This window comes from Leopardus geoffroyi, chromosome C2 (assembly GCF_018350155.1).
Source record: "Leopardus geoffroyi isolate Oge1 chromosome C2, O.geoffroyi_Oge1_pat1.0, whole genome shotgun sequence".
Lineage (NCBI taxonomy): Eukaryota > Metazoa > Chordata > Mammalia > Carnivora > Felidae > Leopardus > Leopardus geoffroyi.
Genome location: NC_059333.1, coordinates 131,557,581 through 131,575,283, shown reverse-complemented (window position 1 = coordinate 131,575,283; position 17,703 = coordinate 131,557,581). Strand labels below are relative to the sequence as shown.

Sequence of the window (17,703 nt, the reverse complement as noted above, 5' to 3'; positions counted from 1 at the left end):
TAGCTTTAAATGCTTTTTGGAGTCTTGCTATTCAAAGTGTGATCCAGAGTTCCAGTCATTGCTTCTCAAACTCTCAAGTGCCTACAAATGACTTGGGGTTTTGTTTTATGGTGGGAAGGGTGCTTTCTTGTTTTTGTTGGGTTTTTTTTTTTCCTTTTTGGTTCAAAAACTTTTGTTCTTTATTAAGAATATAAACCGTTTCCTAGAAATTCTTGACTTCGGCTAGTGTGAATGAATATGTGAAGGAACTGTGATCTTTTTTTCTTTTTCTTTTTTTTTGTCACCATGATAAGTATACTCTTTAGTCCCCCTCACCTATTTCACCCATCCCCCTGCCCTCCTCCCCTCTGGTAACCATAGTTTGTTCTCTATAGTTAAGAGTCTGTTTCTTGGGGCGCCTGGCTGGCTCAGTCAGATGAGCATGTGACTCTTGATCTCAGGGTCCTGACTTCAAGCCCTATGTTGGGTGTAGAGATTAGTTAAATAAAAACTTAAAAAAAAATCTGTTTCTTGGTTTGTCTGCCTCTCTTTTTCTCTTTTTTTCCTTTATTTTGTTTATTTATTTGCTCCTTTATTTTGTTTCTTATATTCCACATATGAGTGAAATCATATGGTATTTGTCTTTCTCTGACTGGCTTATTTTGCTTAGCATTATACTTTCTAGATCCATCCATGTTGTTGCAAACAGCAAGACTTCATTCTTTTTTCTGACTGAATAATATTTCATTATATATATAATATATATAATTATGGATAAATATGGATATATATGTACATATATTTACATACCACATCTTTACCCATCCATCGATGGATACTTGAGCTGTTCCATTAATTTGGCTATTTAAATAATGCTGCAATAAACTTAGGGATGCAGGTATCCCTTTGAATTAGCGCTTTTGTATTTTGGGGGTAAATACCCAGTAGTGCAATTACTGGATCATAGGATAGTTCTATTTTCAATTTTTTGAAGAACCTCCATACTGTTTTCCACAGTGGCTGCACCAATTTGCATTCCCACCAACAATGCACAGGGTTCCTTTTTCTCCAAATCCTTGACAACACTTGTTGTTTCTTGTGTTTTTTTATTATAGCCATTTTGACAGGTGTGAGGTGATAGCTTATTGTAGCTTTGATTTGCATTTCCCTGATGATGAGTGATGTTGAGCATCTTTTCACGTGTCTGTCCGTCATCTGTACGTCTTCTCTAGAGAAATGTCTGTTCGTGTTTTCTGCCCATTTTTTAATTGGATAATTTGTTTTTTGGGTGTTGAGTTGTATAACTTCTTTATATATTTTGGATACTAACCCTTTTATCGGATATGTCATTTGCAAATTTCTTCTTCCGTTCAGTACCTTGCCTTTTATTTTTATTTTTTTAATTTTCTTAATGTTTATTTATTCTTGAGAGAGAGAGACAGAGCATGAGCAGGGGAGGGGTGGAGAGAAAGGGAGGCAAAGAATCCAAAGCAGGCTCCAGGCTCTGAGCTATCAGCACAGAGCCCAAAGCGGGCTCAAACTCACAAACTGCAAGATCATGACCTGACCTGAAGTCAGATGCTTAGCCAACCCAGGCACCCCTGTTTGTTTTTAAGTTTGTTTGTTTGTTTGTTTGTTTAGACAGGGATAGAATCTCAAACAGGCTCTGCGGGACTTGATCTCATGAACTTCTAACACCATGTTGAATAAAAGTAGTGAAAGTGGACATCCTTGTCTTATTCCTGACCTTAGGGGAAAAGGTCTCCATTTTTCCTCACTGAGTATGATGTTTGCTGTGGGGTTTTCATATATGGTCTTTATTATGTTGAGGTATGTCCCCTACAACCCTACTTTGTTGAGAGTTTTTATCCTGAATGAATGTTGTACTTTGTCAAATGCTTGGTTTTTATCCTTTCTCTTACTGATATGATATATCATGTTGATTCATTTGCAAATATTAAACCACCCTTGTATCCCAGGAATAAATCCCACTTGATCATGGTGAGTGATTTTTTAAAATGTATTGTTGCATTCATTTTGCTAGTATTTTGCAACTATTTTTATCAGATATATTGGCCTATAGTTCTCTCTTTTGTGTGGTGTCTTTATCTGATTTTGATATCAGGGTAATGCTGACCTCATAAAATGATTTTGGAAGTTTTCCATCCTCTTCTATATTTTGAAAGTATTTGAGAACAGGTAGTAACTCTTGTTTAAATGTTTAGTAGAACTCACCTACAGCTGTCTGGTCCTGGACTTCAGTTTGTTTGGGGTCTTTGTTATTACTGATTCAATTTCGTTGCTGGTAATTGGTCTGTTCAAACTTTGTATTTCTTCCTGCTTCAGTTTAAGGAGGTTATATATTTCAAGGAATTTATCCATTTCAAGGAATTTCTAGGTTGTCCAGTTTGTTGGCATATAATTTTTCATAATATCCTCTTACAATTATTTGTATTTCTGTGGTGTCAGTTTTCTTTGTCCCCTTTCATTAGTGATTTGTTTATTTGAGTTCTCTCTTTTTTTGTTTTGTTGTTGTTGTTGTTGTTGTTGTTGTTATTGATTCTAGCTAGAGGTTTATCAATTTTGTTGATCTTTTCAAAGAACCAGCTCCTGTCTTCATTGATCTGTTCTATTGTCTTTTTAGTGTCGTATCATGTACTTCTGCTCTAATCTTTATTATTCCTTTCCTTCTGCTGTTTTGTTGGGGTTTTGTTTGTTCTTCTTTTTCTAGCTCCTTTAGGTGTAAGGTTAGGTTGTTTATTTGAGATTTTTCTTGCTTCTTGAGATAGACCTGTATTGCTATAAACTTCCCTCTTAGAACCACTTTTGCTGCATCTCAAAGGTTTTGGATCCACTGTGATCGTGTTAAATGCAGATTCTGATTGAGCAGGTCTGGGGTGGGATCTAAGATTCTGCATTTCTAACCAGCAGTTCAGAGATGTGATGATGCAGGCAGGACCCCGTTTTGAATGGTGAGGTTTCAGTAAAGCAACCTCCTGATGGCCTTTGCTCCTTTTTTTTTTTTTTTTAACGTTTTATTTATTCTTGAGAGAGAGATGGAACATGAGCAGGGGAGGGGCAGAGCGAGAGAGGGACACAGAATCCGAAGCAAGGCTCCAGGGTCTGAGCTATCAGCACAGAGCCCGACACAGGGCTCGAACCCACAAACCATGAGATCATGACCTGAGCCAAAGTTGGACACTTTACCGACTGAGCCACCCAGGCGCCCCAACTCCTTTTTTTTTTTTTTAATCAACAGTCTCCTGTTTTTAAATCAACAGTCTCATCTTTCAGGTCTCATACTGAGCTCAGCTGAGTCAGGAGGCTCAGCTCCCCTTCAGTGTCCTTGCTCTTCCCTCATTCAAATCTTCCTACCTATAAAACGGGGTTAACAAACTCATGCCGAGAGTGCATGGAGGCAGAATCATAGACTTTCCCAATAGGATGAAATTTGGAGATTATCTGATCCAGCCCTTCCCCCTGCCACCCCCACCCTGGCCTGTGCCTGAAGGCCCCTACCTGAGATCCTGCTGATGGAGTTTGACTTCTCCTGTCCCTCTGGACTCCTGGAAGCCCTGCACGATATGGGCCTCTTGCAGATACTTTCAAACAAGTGAAAGGAGCTAAAACGTCCATTTCTCAAAACCACTCGGCAAACGTCACCTTAATGAGGGATCTTCTCCTTTGGCTTCAGGACAGGAGACAATTAGGAAACCCAGTGTTTCCAAGTGAAAGGCATTAGGAGGTTCCTGCCTGTCCTGCCCGCTCCCCACAGCATGTGAAAGCCCAGCTCAATTTTCATTTGTCCCAACCTGTCGAGAGCAGCTGTCAGCTTCGATTATTGTTTTGCAAACTCATTTCAGCCTTTTAATGCAATTCATGGGAGAATGAGGTATCGATTCCCCATTCTCAGTTGTTTTTCCTAAGGCCGGCACCACATTGGCCTTCCTGGTGTCTCTCTGTCTCCTCCCTCCCTCTCTCCCCATTGCTCTGGAATGCATGTCACATTCCTGGTAAGCGTGCTGTGATAAACCCCTCCATAGTCATCGAAGGAGAGGTATAATAAAGGCAATGTATGAACATGTTTGAGAGACAAAGTGATGAAAATCATCATTTTTTGTTTATGGAGAAATGTTTTAATTTAGACATAAAATGATACAATTCTAACGTAACTATGCCTCAGGGGTCAGGACTGGAAAGGGGTGTTCTCATTTAAGGAGTCTGCTCTCTTTTGTTCTTTGAATTGCTGTAGCACCATTTTAAAAGTCCAGCAGGTCCTCTTGGCACTGAGAGTCCCAATGACAATTTAGCCAGTAAATTTCACACCATGTGTGGGTAATTCTATGATTTATTGTCCAAACTGGGGCACTTTTGACAGTGGAATGGGTACCACTGGTGATTATACTCCCGTGCCAGGCACACACTGAGACTGTCTCAGGTTATTGCAAACATGGACAGCTTGTAATGTGGGACCCAGTGACAGTCTGGATCCTCTCTGCATTGAGAGGTAAATCTGTCCAAGAAAAACTGCACCTAACAGAATTAAACAGGCGAGGAAGATTTTTTAAGACTGTTGCAATAGGGGAGAGAGAGATTGAACGCAGCCCCACACAACACACGAGCAGGGGATTTATGGTCAACGGACAGTATTAGTGGGGTCAGTGGATGGAGAGTTACTAATAGGAACTAGGTTAGGTATCAAGGGTAGGGACTGACTAAAGTTTGGTCAAGGAGGGAGCCCTTGGAGAATCTCACCAAATGACAGGCAGCTTTTGAAATTCACTCTTCTCCCAGGAAATTCATAGTTTCCCACATCCTGTCCCCAACAAATTCTTCCAAACATATTAATGTTCTAGTTTCTTTTCCTTTGTGATTTCTTTTTATTTTCCTTTGCAAATCCAATTGTTCTTACTGTGTTTGAATAGGAAATTTATGTTAGTTTCAGGTCTTTTGCTTCTACTTCAGCAAAGCTGTGGTAAAAATGACTTTTGAAAAATAAAAAATGTGGTTTGAATTGATTAAGGGAAACACAGTTATAATTCAGCTAGGAAGGACTTTGTTGAGCAGTCACCATTTCATGGTGCATGGTTTAGGGGGGCTTAGTGAATAGAAGGAAAAGCAAGGGAATTTACTTTTTCTATATTTCATATGTATGGCCATCACACCGGGGACCCAGGATAGGATCCACTGTCCTTAGTCCCATTCTGGAATCACTTCCTTTGTCTATACAATGAAAGTGTTTGACTAGATGAACTCCTTGGTAACTTACAGGGCTTTTCAAAAATTCCAAGTTCTAATTTTTAAATCATTCTATCCCTCTCTGGATTATATCTTCTTATTATAAACATCCATCTTGATGCTATTATGAAGGACCAAATATGAGTGATGGGAAACCAATCTGACAATAATGATGTCAGGTCAGAACTGTGTCTGAAGAGCTGAGTTTCCCAGGTGTGCTTATGTTTTGTAATTTAAGATATAATGAATCCAAGTAGATGCATGCAAGAATGTTTGTAGCAGCCTTATTAGTAAAGGTGGGCAGGGGGTGGGGGAGGAACAGAAACAACCCGAAATATACTTCAGCAGGTGAACGAATATAGAAATAGTCATGGAATGGCACACAGTGAAAATCAATGAACTACAGAATTGAAGGGGATAAATGTCAACAATTTTAAGCAAAAGGGAGCAAGAAAAAAGACTAAGTCTAATACCACACAAAATGTAAAACCACACAAAGCAGTTCTACTTATTTCCAAAGAGCCACACTTACTATATAGTAAAAGTAGTTTTTAAATGCTCGGTGATGATAAAACACAAAATTCAAAATAGTGGTGACCTCTGGGGACTGGAAGGGGTTTATGATTTGGGCAGGGAATTCAGGGAGCTTCAGCTGTATTCGTTATTGCTTGGTTCCTTACACTGGGAGTTAAATATGTGAGTGTTCATTGTATTATGCTTTATACTTTTTGTCTAAAGTACAAACATTTTATACATCCTTATAATAAAGTTAGGAGGATCATGAAAAGATATAGCACAAATCTGTTTGTAGAGATTGGAAACAGTCTCAGCAAACTTGCTCAGCAAGTCTCAGCAAGACTATAGCAAGCCTTTGCTATAATTTTTTAGTAGCCAAGGCCAGCAGCACACACTGGAATCTTCCTGCCTCCCGCCCTGCAATTACAATACACCAGACAAACAAAACACTTCGGTGTACAATTGCCAAAAGCACTATCGGTCGGATATCAGTCTCTTGAGCCGCGATTACTTGTATATGTAATTACTATTGCCATTTACTTATAATTCATGCTGTTCTGAGGAAAGTCTATGAGAAAACATATGGGTAATGAGATATAAAATTGAGATTGGATGCCAGATCGAGAAATGAATAGTCACCTCTGGAAATAAGCACCAGCTCAGCTCTATGCTTTCAGGTGGTCTGCGCAAGAGGAGAACCCCGACGAGCTACAAAAACCAGCTCAGTAGGAGAGTTGAGTTTTTCTTCCTTCTGAAATTTGGGGAGGAATTAATCGCTAGGACCCTTACATAAAGGGCACTGGACCGCTTTGTGCAGTGCTTCTATTGATTTGCTCTTGACAGTGGTTCCTTAGTATTCATCTGTTTTGCACAGCCCCCAGCATGCTATGGTTATAGCAGGGCTCAGATCATGTCTGTCCCCCACTGGCCACCCATTGCATCAAGATGGAGGACTCCTTACGGATTCCTCCAGGGCCTGCCCCTGCCTAACCATCTGTCTTCGCATCCTGTCATCTCCTCCTCCGTATCTGGCCCGAACCACTACTGCCTTCTTTTCTTCCTTACAGGGCTTATGGTGACAGGGCATTTCCTCTTCCCTTAGTTGGGAAATTCTCTTCTCCCACACCCTGGGAGTCGTGCAGGGGTGACTTGTCCTTACCATTCAGGTCTCCCTTCAAATGTCCGCCCTGCTCCCACCCCTCAGAGAGGTCTTTCTTAATTACATTAGCAAGAGTAGCCTCCCTCCTCCAGTACCACCCTAGCCCCAGGCAAAAGGGGGATACTGGGTCTGTGCTATAGAGGGTGCCAGTATGGTCATCCTCCAGCCATATCCTTCCCCGTAAAGCAAGGAGACCATGGGGCCAAGGGGACTTGCATACTCAAAGCCTGTTTCTCCTCTTCTACACCAAGCCCTAGTTACCCGGGGCCCTACAATTCTTTCCTCCAGAGGGCCCCAAACCCATTTGCGGAGTCTGTGGGCCTCTACCTCACAGGGCCTCTACTCTCCTCCCATGCGAGGTCTGGGCTGCCCCTAAGGCTCCCCTAACCCTGAGGCAGATCACAGGAAGGCTATCTGAAGAAAGCATAGGTGAATCCTGGACATAGGGATAGAGGTATCAAATGTGTATGCAAATCACCCCCTCGCAACCAGAAACAGAGCCAGACTAGAAGACAAGGGGACAGGCCGACATCCAGGGGCAAAGGGCCAGGGGCGGGATCACACCTTCTGCCCTATTCTGATGCAGAGCTCTGAGGAGTTTGAGAATGCTGAATGCAGACCTGGCCTTCCAGGTCTTTAGAAAGTTAATTTGGGTAAGAAGTAGACCATATTTTATTGAACAGTTTGTTAACTTGGTTCATAACTTTTCATCATTTGGACACGCGTGGGCCTCTGTACTCTCGCCACATCCCCACAAATGTTTCCTCTGAAGTGGGGGCCGACCAAGAAGAGGAGGGTGCTGGTTCACATGACAGGGCCTGGTGGTCAAAAGGGGGCTGGCACCAACCATCGTTTCTACCCCCACTCTTCCTAGGGGTCCAAACCCTTTTCTGGGCAAGCCACTCTGTCTTCCATTTCCTTTTCATTTTATTTGCAGCACTGATAAAAACCGTGTTTCCTTGTTTAATATCTGTCATCTTCCCACTAAAATATGAGTTCTGTGAGGTCACAAGCTGATGGCAGCGTTCCCCGCACTTGGCATGTACCAGGTGTTCATTAAAAATGTGCTGAACGAACAAGTCGGGTGCAGCCCGGTGCCAGGACCACACTGGATGCGAGAGTGACTTAGAAAGACTCTTAAGGGAAGGGAAACAAAAATAATATAGAAACAGGGAGGGGGGCAAAACATAAGAGACTCCTAAATATGGAGAACAAACAGAGGGTTACTGGAGGGGGTGTAGGAGGGAGATGGGGTAAATGGGCAAGGGACACTAAGGAATCTACTCCTGAAATCATTGTTGCACTATATGCTAACTAACTTGGGTGTAAATTTAAAAATAAAATGAAATTAACAAAATAAAATAGAAAGAAAGAAAGAAAGAAAGAAAGAAAGAAAGAAAGAAAGAAAGAGAGAAAGAAAGAAAGAAAGAAAGACTCTGTCCCCAAGGCTTCAAGCCTCATTGGGGAGCCAACCTGAAAACAAATAAAACCCTTTGCTTTTAGTTTTTCCTCCTCAAGTGGTTAGTTAGTCAGAAAATAAAACTGTAAATGTAGCCATCATCAGGGAGCTTCTACTGGGTAGAGAAGCGATCCACAAGGCAAGTAGGCTCCAAGGAAGGGAAGATACTTTTCTGTTAGCTTGTCTAAACAGATAAGGAATGAGGGAGCTTTTCAACCTGATGACCTACCAGAACTGGTGGGAGCTCATTCCTTCTCTCTCCCTGAAGAGAAATTGCTTGCTGTTTTTCTGGGAGGGGGGAACGTGTTAAACATTTTTTGCTGCTCCACTAAAATGTCCTTTGGACCAGGAGGCTAACATCCCCTCAGCTGCTGCTCTCTGCCTTATTTAACTCGCATGGCAGACGGTGACATCTGTCAAACAGTGCTGATTTGGCCACCTCTTCCCTCCGAGGTGCTGAGGGCCTCTGGAGCTCTCCTTCTCCAAGGCCTCACATGGGCAGCAGGGAGGGGGGCTTTTGGCAGCTGGGGGCAGACTTCAGCTGCTTTCCAGATGGCCCCGTGTGTCAAGCATGAAGTTCAGTCCTTTCATCTTTATCCAGGGATGATTGTATAGGCCCCATAAAGCCATTCCATTTGAAATAGGGATGAAAGTATAATAATACTGAAAGCTACACTTGATTGGCGATTTATCTTGAAAAACAACAACTAAAGATCACAAAAGTGATCTTATACTTTGCAAAATTAGGTTACAATTTCATTATGTGCTAATTCTTGGAACAAACCCTGGAGATGCATAATATAAATATTATGTAAAATATAATATGTAAATTATGTAATATATGTATGTAATAAATAAATATGTAAAAAATATATGATATCACCATATTTCTTTTCTACTTGGCTTTCAAAGCATCTATTCATTCATCCAACATGTGTTTATTGTGTACTTATTATATACCAGGAACTTTCTAGGTAATGGGATCAGTGAACGAGAAACATGAAAATAATCCATGCCCTATGGATTTTATATTCGGTAATGGGGGTGATGACAGATGGTAAAATATTAGGGAAGAACAGATTGTGCTAGAAAGTAACAAATGCTAAAAAAAAAAAAAAACAGGGAAAGATAATAGTGCAGAATGGGTGTAAAAGTTACATTTCTAAAAAGGGTGGTCCTGTAGGTCTCTCTGAAAAGATCACATGAGGGCACAGACCTGGAGAAGATGAATGAGGGAGATATGGATATCTGGAGAAAGAATATTCTTGTCAGAGGGAATAGCAGGTGCAAAGGCCCTGGGGTGGGATGTGCCTGAGGTATTCAGGGAAGAGCAAGGGGCCAGTAAGGGGGAATGGAGTGAGGTGGGGAGGAAATGAATTTGGAGAGCATGGTGGGAAGATCGTTCAGGATATTGTAGACCACTGGAAGGACCTTGACTTCACTCTGAGTGAGATGGGGAGCCCAAGAAAGGGTTTTGAGCAGAGGAGTGAAGGGATCTGACTCATTCTGGCTGCTGAATTGACAACAGACTATAGGGGAGCAAGGGTAGGAGCAGAAGATCAACTGAGATGCCATTGCCATTGCAACAATCAGGTGAGAGAGTGTGGTGGCTTGGACCAGGGCAGATGTGATGGAGATGGTGAGAAGTGTGGGAGTCCTGCATACATTTTGAAAATGGAGCTGATAGGATTTACTAACTGGTCTGGTTATGAGAGATGCTGGACTACTGGAGTAGGAGAGAAAGTGAGGAACCAGAATGACTCTAAGGTTTTTGGCCAGAGCAGTTGGAAGGCAGGAGCTGACATGAACAGAAATGGGGAAGGCTGCAGCATTAGGATATTTTGGGAGGAAGCTTGGAAATTAAATTGGTCATGACAACTATAAGATTTCTACCTGTTGTTCAAGTGTAGATACAAAGTGAGCAGAATGTTCAGGGCATTCTTTCTTGAGTCTCTGGAAACTTAATTCACAAGTTACTTCCTTTCCCTATGAGGATCCCTTATTTCTTACCGAATACAGGGAACAAAGCCATAGGGATGAATTAACAACTAGGCACCTGAAAGTAACAAGATACTATTATTACCAAAGCATTTTTTTGGACCCAAGAGAAGAGCTAAACTTCTTGAACTGGTGTAGCTGGAGCTTTCTAATAATGTCCCAAAATAATGGAAGGTTCTACTCCTATCTTTCAGGCTGATATATAAAAAGAGAGATAGCCAGAGGGTGGGAGTCGGTAACTCCCAGAAGCAAGGGCAACACAAAAATGAGGGACAGTCTACAAAATAGTCATTGAAGGAGAATAAAGAGACATGATAACTAAATAAAGCACATGATTATTTTGACCTGGATCCTTTTATTATAAGGGACGTTATTAGACAACTGGGGAAACTTGAATGGATTAGAGGATTAGATGACAGTAATGTATCAGTGTTAATTTCCTGATCCTAATGGCCATTCTATGGTTATGTAATAGAGTGTCTTTATTTGTAGAAAATACACACCAAGTATAAAGGGGAAGGGGCATCAGGTTAGCAACTTATTCTCAAAAGGCTCAGTGAAAAAAAGGGTTCTTTGTATTATACTTGTAACTTTTCTCTAAGGGTGAGATTGTTGCAAAATTAAAATAATACTTAAAATGTGAGGACAGGGATACCTGGCTGGCGTGGTTGGTAGAACATGAGACTCTTGATCTCGGGGTGGTGAATTTGAGCCCCAAGTTGGGTACAGAGATCACTAAAAAATAGATACACTTAAAAAAATAAATTTAAAAAATGAGGATATTTTTGTTGGGCATCTTCTTCCAAGCTCCTGAGAGAGATAGATAATTAGAAGGCACACAGAGCAGTCAATATTGATGGGTAAATAAATAGAGGAGATAAAATATATTGTTTGCAAATTATAAGTAAACAGGAGAGGAGGTTAGTCAGTAAAGGAATTTGAAGGATGAGAGATTGAGTTTGGAGAAAATAGGCAGGGGAGAAAGTGCTCTCTTGTAGTTTAATGAAGTTTTTAGCTGGGGAATCAGCCAAACACATGTTGGAGGTAGGCTCCAGGAAGCTGGAGCTCCTTCAGAAGCCTGGGGAGGCTTTCTCTAGCTCCCCTGTGTCTGCCATCCATCTGGGCAGGACAGAGATCCAGCCCAAAGAGCTCTGGCCTATAATTGAAGCATCTGGACTAACATGACCTTTAGGATCCCTTAAATACTTAAAAGACTTTGAACAAGAGAATAAAATTGATTAAAGATGTGGAGCATAGGAAAAAATAGATGAGAAAGAATGAAAACATGTAGTTCTTTTTATTTGAAAATATGCATTTGTTTTGTTTTGTTTTTAATTTGAGATACCCACCTAATGGAAGGGGTGGTTCCTGCCCCCTGTCTCTCCCTCCCTCCCTCCAGTAGAAAAAAACAAACTTACAGTCTCTTCCTTAATTTGAACTGCATAAGGAGTACTCCCCTCTCTTCTCACATCTTAGGTAACAGCAAAAGTCCCCTTAAATAGAATTTTCTATTTTATGATTTCTAAAATACTCAGATGCATCATTGCAGAGATATTACAGCATGTTTTCTGAGTGTCAGAATAAATTTACACTGAAATATTATAATGCTAGAGTACCTATCACTTTTCTTTTGACTTAAAATGAGTTTGTTTATAGCATGCCTCACTTTTTCATTGACCTGTAATTTATTTAGAATAAAAAAATTTACAAACACAGTACTATTTAATCTGTATCTTTGTTACATATTCCTATCAATTGTACTGTGGTCAGATAACTAGATTTTGTATAAAATCAATTCTTTGAAATATGTTGAGGCTTGAATTGCTGTCTAGAATATGGTTAGATTTTGTAAATGTTATGAAAGCCCAGAAAGAATGAGGGTTCTCTAATTGTCAGGGAGGGAGAGGGTCTAATATATGTTTATTACATTTAGCTTATTAAGTATATTCAGGTTTTCTGTATCACTACTAATTTTTTAAAGCTTTACCTATCGTCTGTAACTGAGTAAGGTGTATTGAAAACCTATATTATGGGGACATTTCTGACTATTTCTCCCTGTAGTGATTTATATATTTTGATTCTACTTTATTAGATGCATACTAGTTTAGAATTTTTTTCTTCCTGGTGAATTAAACTATTTTATTATCTAGAGGCATTTTTTATCCTAATAATGCTTTGTTTCTTAAAATCTATTTTGTCTCATGTTAATTTAGCTATCTCCAGCTTTCTTTTGGTTATTTGCCTGGCATATCTTTTTTTAAATGTATTTGTCTACTCTCAACCTTTCAATGCCCTTTGTTTTAGGTGTATCTCTTGTAAACAAGCCAGATTTTGGGTTTTAGTCAGTATTTATCCATCTACATGTTCAGTGGTTATGAACAATGGAGGGTACATAAGTCACAAACAAAATAATCCTTACAGGGAAGGTTAGCTTTGCCAGGGTCTCCAACCAACTGTTGCGCTCAAGATTCTACTGCCCAGGGAGGACAGAGCAGAAGGCAAGCACCATTTACAAAAAGGGGTCTGAAAGTCACATGTCCTCTGGAGGTAAGGGTGCCACATGTCACCCAAGCATCAACAGTGCAGCTGTCTGCCTCTGTAGAGAGATCTGTTCTGTCTTTGCCCACCAGATTCAGAGACAGCCGTTTGAAATACTAGATGTGGAGAGGAGGGGTACAAAATCCATCCTTGATAAAGTTTCCTACTGCTAATTAGTGCTGAATGATCACTAAGGCCACAGTATTAATGGGGAAATACATTTGCACTGTTCTGTTCCTGCAGTGACTCATACATATTTGATGTTCAGGGATTTCTTATATTCTATAAAATCATTTTCAAGCTTTCCTTAAACTATGCCTGAAGAATAATCTATGTTCTCTTAATGCTTTCTGCTAAAATAGGTTTTTATGATTATTCCTACAAAATTACTTTTTTTTTTTTTTACTTCCACTCTGCCACTGGCTCTCTTGTGTCTTTTTTTTTCTTCCAAATTCATTCAGAGAAGATAAAAATATTTAAAATAGTGTCTTAACCAGGGGTAAAACTACAAAACTGCTTAAAGTTTGCAGTTAAACTGAAATCGGACTATGGTGCAATCCACCATCAGGAAAACAATGGTAATGTTTGTGGTAATAAAACAATGGCTAATAAGCATGTGGTAGGTGACAGGTGCTATGCTAAGATATGTGTGTCTGTGTGTGCACGTGTGCATGTGTGTAATCTGCACTTAAATATGAAAATTCAAGGCTCAGGGAGGTGGCCCCAAATCACATGGCCAGTGACAGGTAGAGTCAATATTCAACTCCAGGGTCTCTGAATCCACAGTGATGAAAAGTGAGCCCTGGAGAGAAATTACTGCAATTCATGTCCCAGCTCCACCTCTTAAAAATTACGTGACAGTGGGCAAGTTATTCGATATCCTCTTATATCTCAATTTCCTCATCTGTAAAACGGAAATAACAATATCATATCCATAGGACTTAATGGGATGGTCTGAGGAGATGCTCAGAATAGATCCCGGCACATAGAGAAGATTCAGAAACTGTTAGTTGTTGTGGTTTCAGGGGACATTTTGGGGCTTCTTTCTCATCAACAGGTGAAATTACTGGTCAGATTCTAAAGTTTCTTTAACATTTGTTACGGTCATCTGGTTCTCACACTTCTTCACACGCCCTTCTCACATGCCAAACTGACTCACTGGTTTGCCAGCACTCCCACTATTCGCTGCCACCTGGCTTCCCTCCACCTGTTATGGCCCAAGTGAGATAGTGTCTTCTCCTCCTCCATGGGGGGTTTTATTTTCCCAACTTTCATAGCATTTTACTTATAATTAAGAGTTCTTTTTGTCACCATATTGAGGTTGAGTGAAATACCCTTTAGATATCCAGTTGGCAGTACCAACTGGGCAGTTGATTCACAAGCTTTGGAGTTATAGGTGAAGGACAGGGTGGACATACCGGAAGTCCTCGGTCTATAAATGGTATTAAAGACTCTGAAATGTAGAGGAGGAAGAGGCTAAAGGCCAAAGAGGCTAAAAAGAAGCAGGCAGCATGATAGGAAAAACTCCTGGTGAAGGCAGTGTCACCAACAGCAACAGAAGGAAGGGTCTGCAGAAGAGAGCGGTCAGCTGTTGAATGCACTGAGATGTCAAGATACATACAAAGATGCCAGGGGAATTGGCCACATGAAGGTCATTACAAGAGTAGTTTATGAAAGGAAGGAGGACTAAGGCCCAAGAGGAGTAGACTAAAAGAGAGTGTGCAGTCGGAAAGTAGAAACAGCAGCCACACGCAACCCTTTCAAGAAGCTTTGCTAGCAATGGAGGTCAAAGTGATAGATCAGGAAGCAAGTGAACTGATTGAGTGTGGAGGTCAAGAGAAGCTTCTTGTTTAAAATTTTTTAATGTTTATTTTTTTGAGATAGAGACACAGAGCATGAGCAATGGAGGGGCAGAGAGAGAGGGAGACACAGAATCTGAAGCAGGCTCCAGGCCTGATGCGGGGCTCAAACCTACAAACCGTGAAATCATGACCTGAGCTGAAGTCAGCCACTTAACTGACTAAGCCACCCAGGTGCCCGAGAAGCTTCTTGTTTAAAATGGGGCATGAGATCATATTCTGTCCTGATATGTATGCTCCAGTAGACGTAGAAATAGAGGAGAAGGAAAGGAAAGAAGATAGCTGTTGGAGGGAAGGTCACTGGGATGGTGACAGAGGCTGAGATCCAAAGCACTCAGAGAGAGGATGGTCTTTTACAGGAGCATGGATGGTCCCTTCACTAGGGACAGAGGGAAGGCCAAGTAAGTGGTGATGGATTCAGGGAGGTGGGTAATTTGGGCACTGAGAAGATGGGGAATCTCTATGTGTTCATTTCTATTTTCTCAATGGGATATTAGGTAAAGTCATCACCTGGTGGGACTTAGCAAGTTGTAGAATAAAGAAGGTGTGAAATAGTTACTTTGAGCCATGGAAAATAAGAATACCAGAGAAGTATAGTAGAATCATGGGCAGTGATGTGGGCCATTTCGAATTATGATCAGTAATTATTTAAACAGGACCTTTTGGAGAACTGGGTATTTCTCTCCTGGAATGTTTTTGTTGAGGTACAGGCATAAGTAAGTAGATGTCTGGATTTAACTTACAGCTTTGCTCGAGGAGTCTGACAAAGGAAGAGGGGAGTGAAAGAGTCAAGGGTGTCAGGCGACAGGCCGAAAGACTGCAGGTGACCATGAAGTAGAAGAGCTGGAGTAAGTATGGTGGAAGAGTATAAAGAGATGGTTGTAGAGTGCAAGGCTTGAAGCTGAGTCCAGAAGAGGCAGGGTTATTGGTGCCAAGGAGGTCAAGGGAATGATTATGGGGGTGGACAACTGAGGAGGGTAAAGAGAACGGTAATTGGATATGAGAACGGCCAAAGTCAGAGAGACCAAGAATAATGATACCACAAGAATGGTGAGAGGAGTAGGGTATGGGAGAAAGAGGGCGGGTCGCCGAAGTCATCCATGCACGGGGGGAGTGACAGGGTTTGCTAAATGTCAGCAAGAGGCAAGCTTGGGTTTCTAGCAGTGAATGAGGTGACTAGGGATGTGAGGCATCCTGGGATGGGTCCTGATAATCTCCAGGCAGAAGGTGGGAAATTGATTCAAGCCGGACAGCCCAGGGCCTTAGGGCTGCGGATCCCCCCAGCACTTGGAATTACAGGACCTGTGTTTGAGTTTAAGCTCCGTCAGCCACTAGCTGTGTGAGTTTGCAAAAGCCAACGTACTTATTCTCATCCATCAAATAGAGGTAGGTGTTCAATGACTTGCCTTGTTCACAAGGATCATTTGAAATAATGAATGTAAAAGTATTATACAAACTCTAAAGTACCGTTTAAAAGTAAGTTAAAATTTAAAATGTATGTGTCGTAACATTATAATTTCTAGCCTCTAAACTAGATACATTTGTCTGCCACAATACCTTTGGCTTATGTTCTGGAGATTGCAGTGTTGAATAGTACTGATCAATAACAGCTTATAAAATGAATTAGAGCCTGTGACTAATGCCTTCAGTGGTTACTGTCAGCATCACCATCAGCACTGTCTAGCAGTAATGCTTTGAAAATTCTAGGAAAAAAATACCCCCAAAACTCTGACCTTTCATTTCACCAAATCCACTGAAATGAAGAATAAAGAAGCATTTCTTAAGGTTAAAGTCATAAGAAAATGTATACATTTTTACCTAATAATTCCATTCTCACAAACTTTTTTAAATCCTTGAATCCAACCCAACGTATATACAGAAAAGTACAGAAATCACAAATGCCCATATGACTCTTCACAGAGGGAACACACTCCTGTAATTAGCCTCACTCCTAGAAATGTGATGCCTGCAAATATTCCCCCGGATGAAAAAGCTTTGTTCCTAAGGATGTTCACTCAGTGTTACAGTGAAAAACACTAAATTTTTGGTGGAAGAATGACTAGGTAAAAGTCGGCACATAAATTCAGTGTAACAGTTATGGAGGCATTAAAAATGACAGTTTTGAACCATAGAGTGAAATTCATAAAACTTGAATGCCCTTGAGTCAGGCAGGTCGGCGAAACATGAGAAGCAGCCTGTTTTAAAATGATATGAGGAAGGTGGGCGCAGGACAGTAAAGAAATGGAGAATGGGGAGCACAGGCCGCGCCTAGACTTCCACATTAAAAGGCTAAAAAATAATCATAAACCAGAAGAACATAAAGCATAGTGCTGATCAAACAAAACATGCCCTGGGCCTAGTTTTGCTCACAGGCCTTTAGTCTGTGACCCTAGCTGGAGGTCAAGGGAAACGCAGGCAAAATAAACATAGCAGGTGTGACATTATTATGATGATGCCCAGATTGTGGCCACGAAAGGACAAGGGCCGGAGTTGAGCACAGAAATACAAACATGAGTCTTGGTGGGAATTTGGCCAATTGCCCTCACCCCTTTAAGCCTCATTTTCTCCATCTGTATAAAAAAGGGGGGGCGAGGGGCACCTGGGTGGCTCAGTTGATTAAGCATCCGACTTCAGTTCAGGTCATGATCTCATGGTCTGTCAGTTCGAGCCCTCCATTGGGCTCTGTGCTGGCAGCTCAGAGCCTGGAGGCTGCTTCGGATTCTGTGTCTCCCTGGCTCTCTGCCCCTCCCCGGCTCATCATCTGTCTCTCTCTCCTTCAAAAATAAATAAACATTAAAAAATGTTTTTGATAAAAAGGGGGGGAGGGGACTTTAAAAATGCCTCCTTCCAGAGCTGTTGTAAAGGTTAAGTGCATAGGAAAGTGCCTACCTTTCCTTTGCCTCTTCCTCCTCATTGTTATTATATTGCTCTCATTAATATTATTAATATTAATAATG

The 17,703-nt window shown here is 41.1% G+C and overlaps 1 protein-coding gene across 11 annotated transcripts in view; it reads left to right on the top strand.

Moving 5' to 3' along the window:
• NEK11 (NIMA related kinase 11) overlaps positions 1 to 17,703 on the top strand; it is a 275,620-nt gene that overhangs the window by 249,070 nt on the left and 8,847 nt on the right. The gene's annotated exons all lie outside the window — the stretch shown is intronic.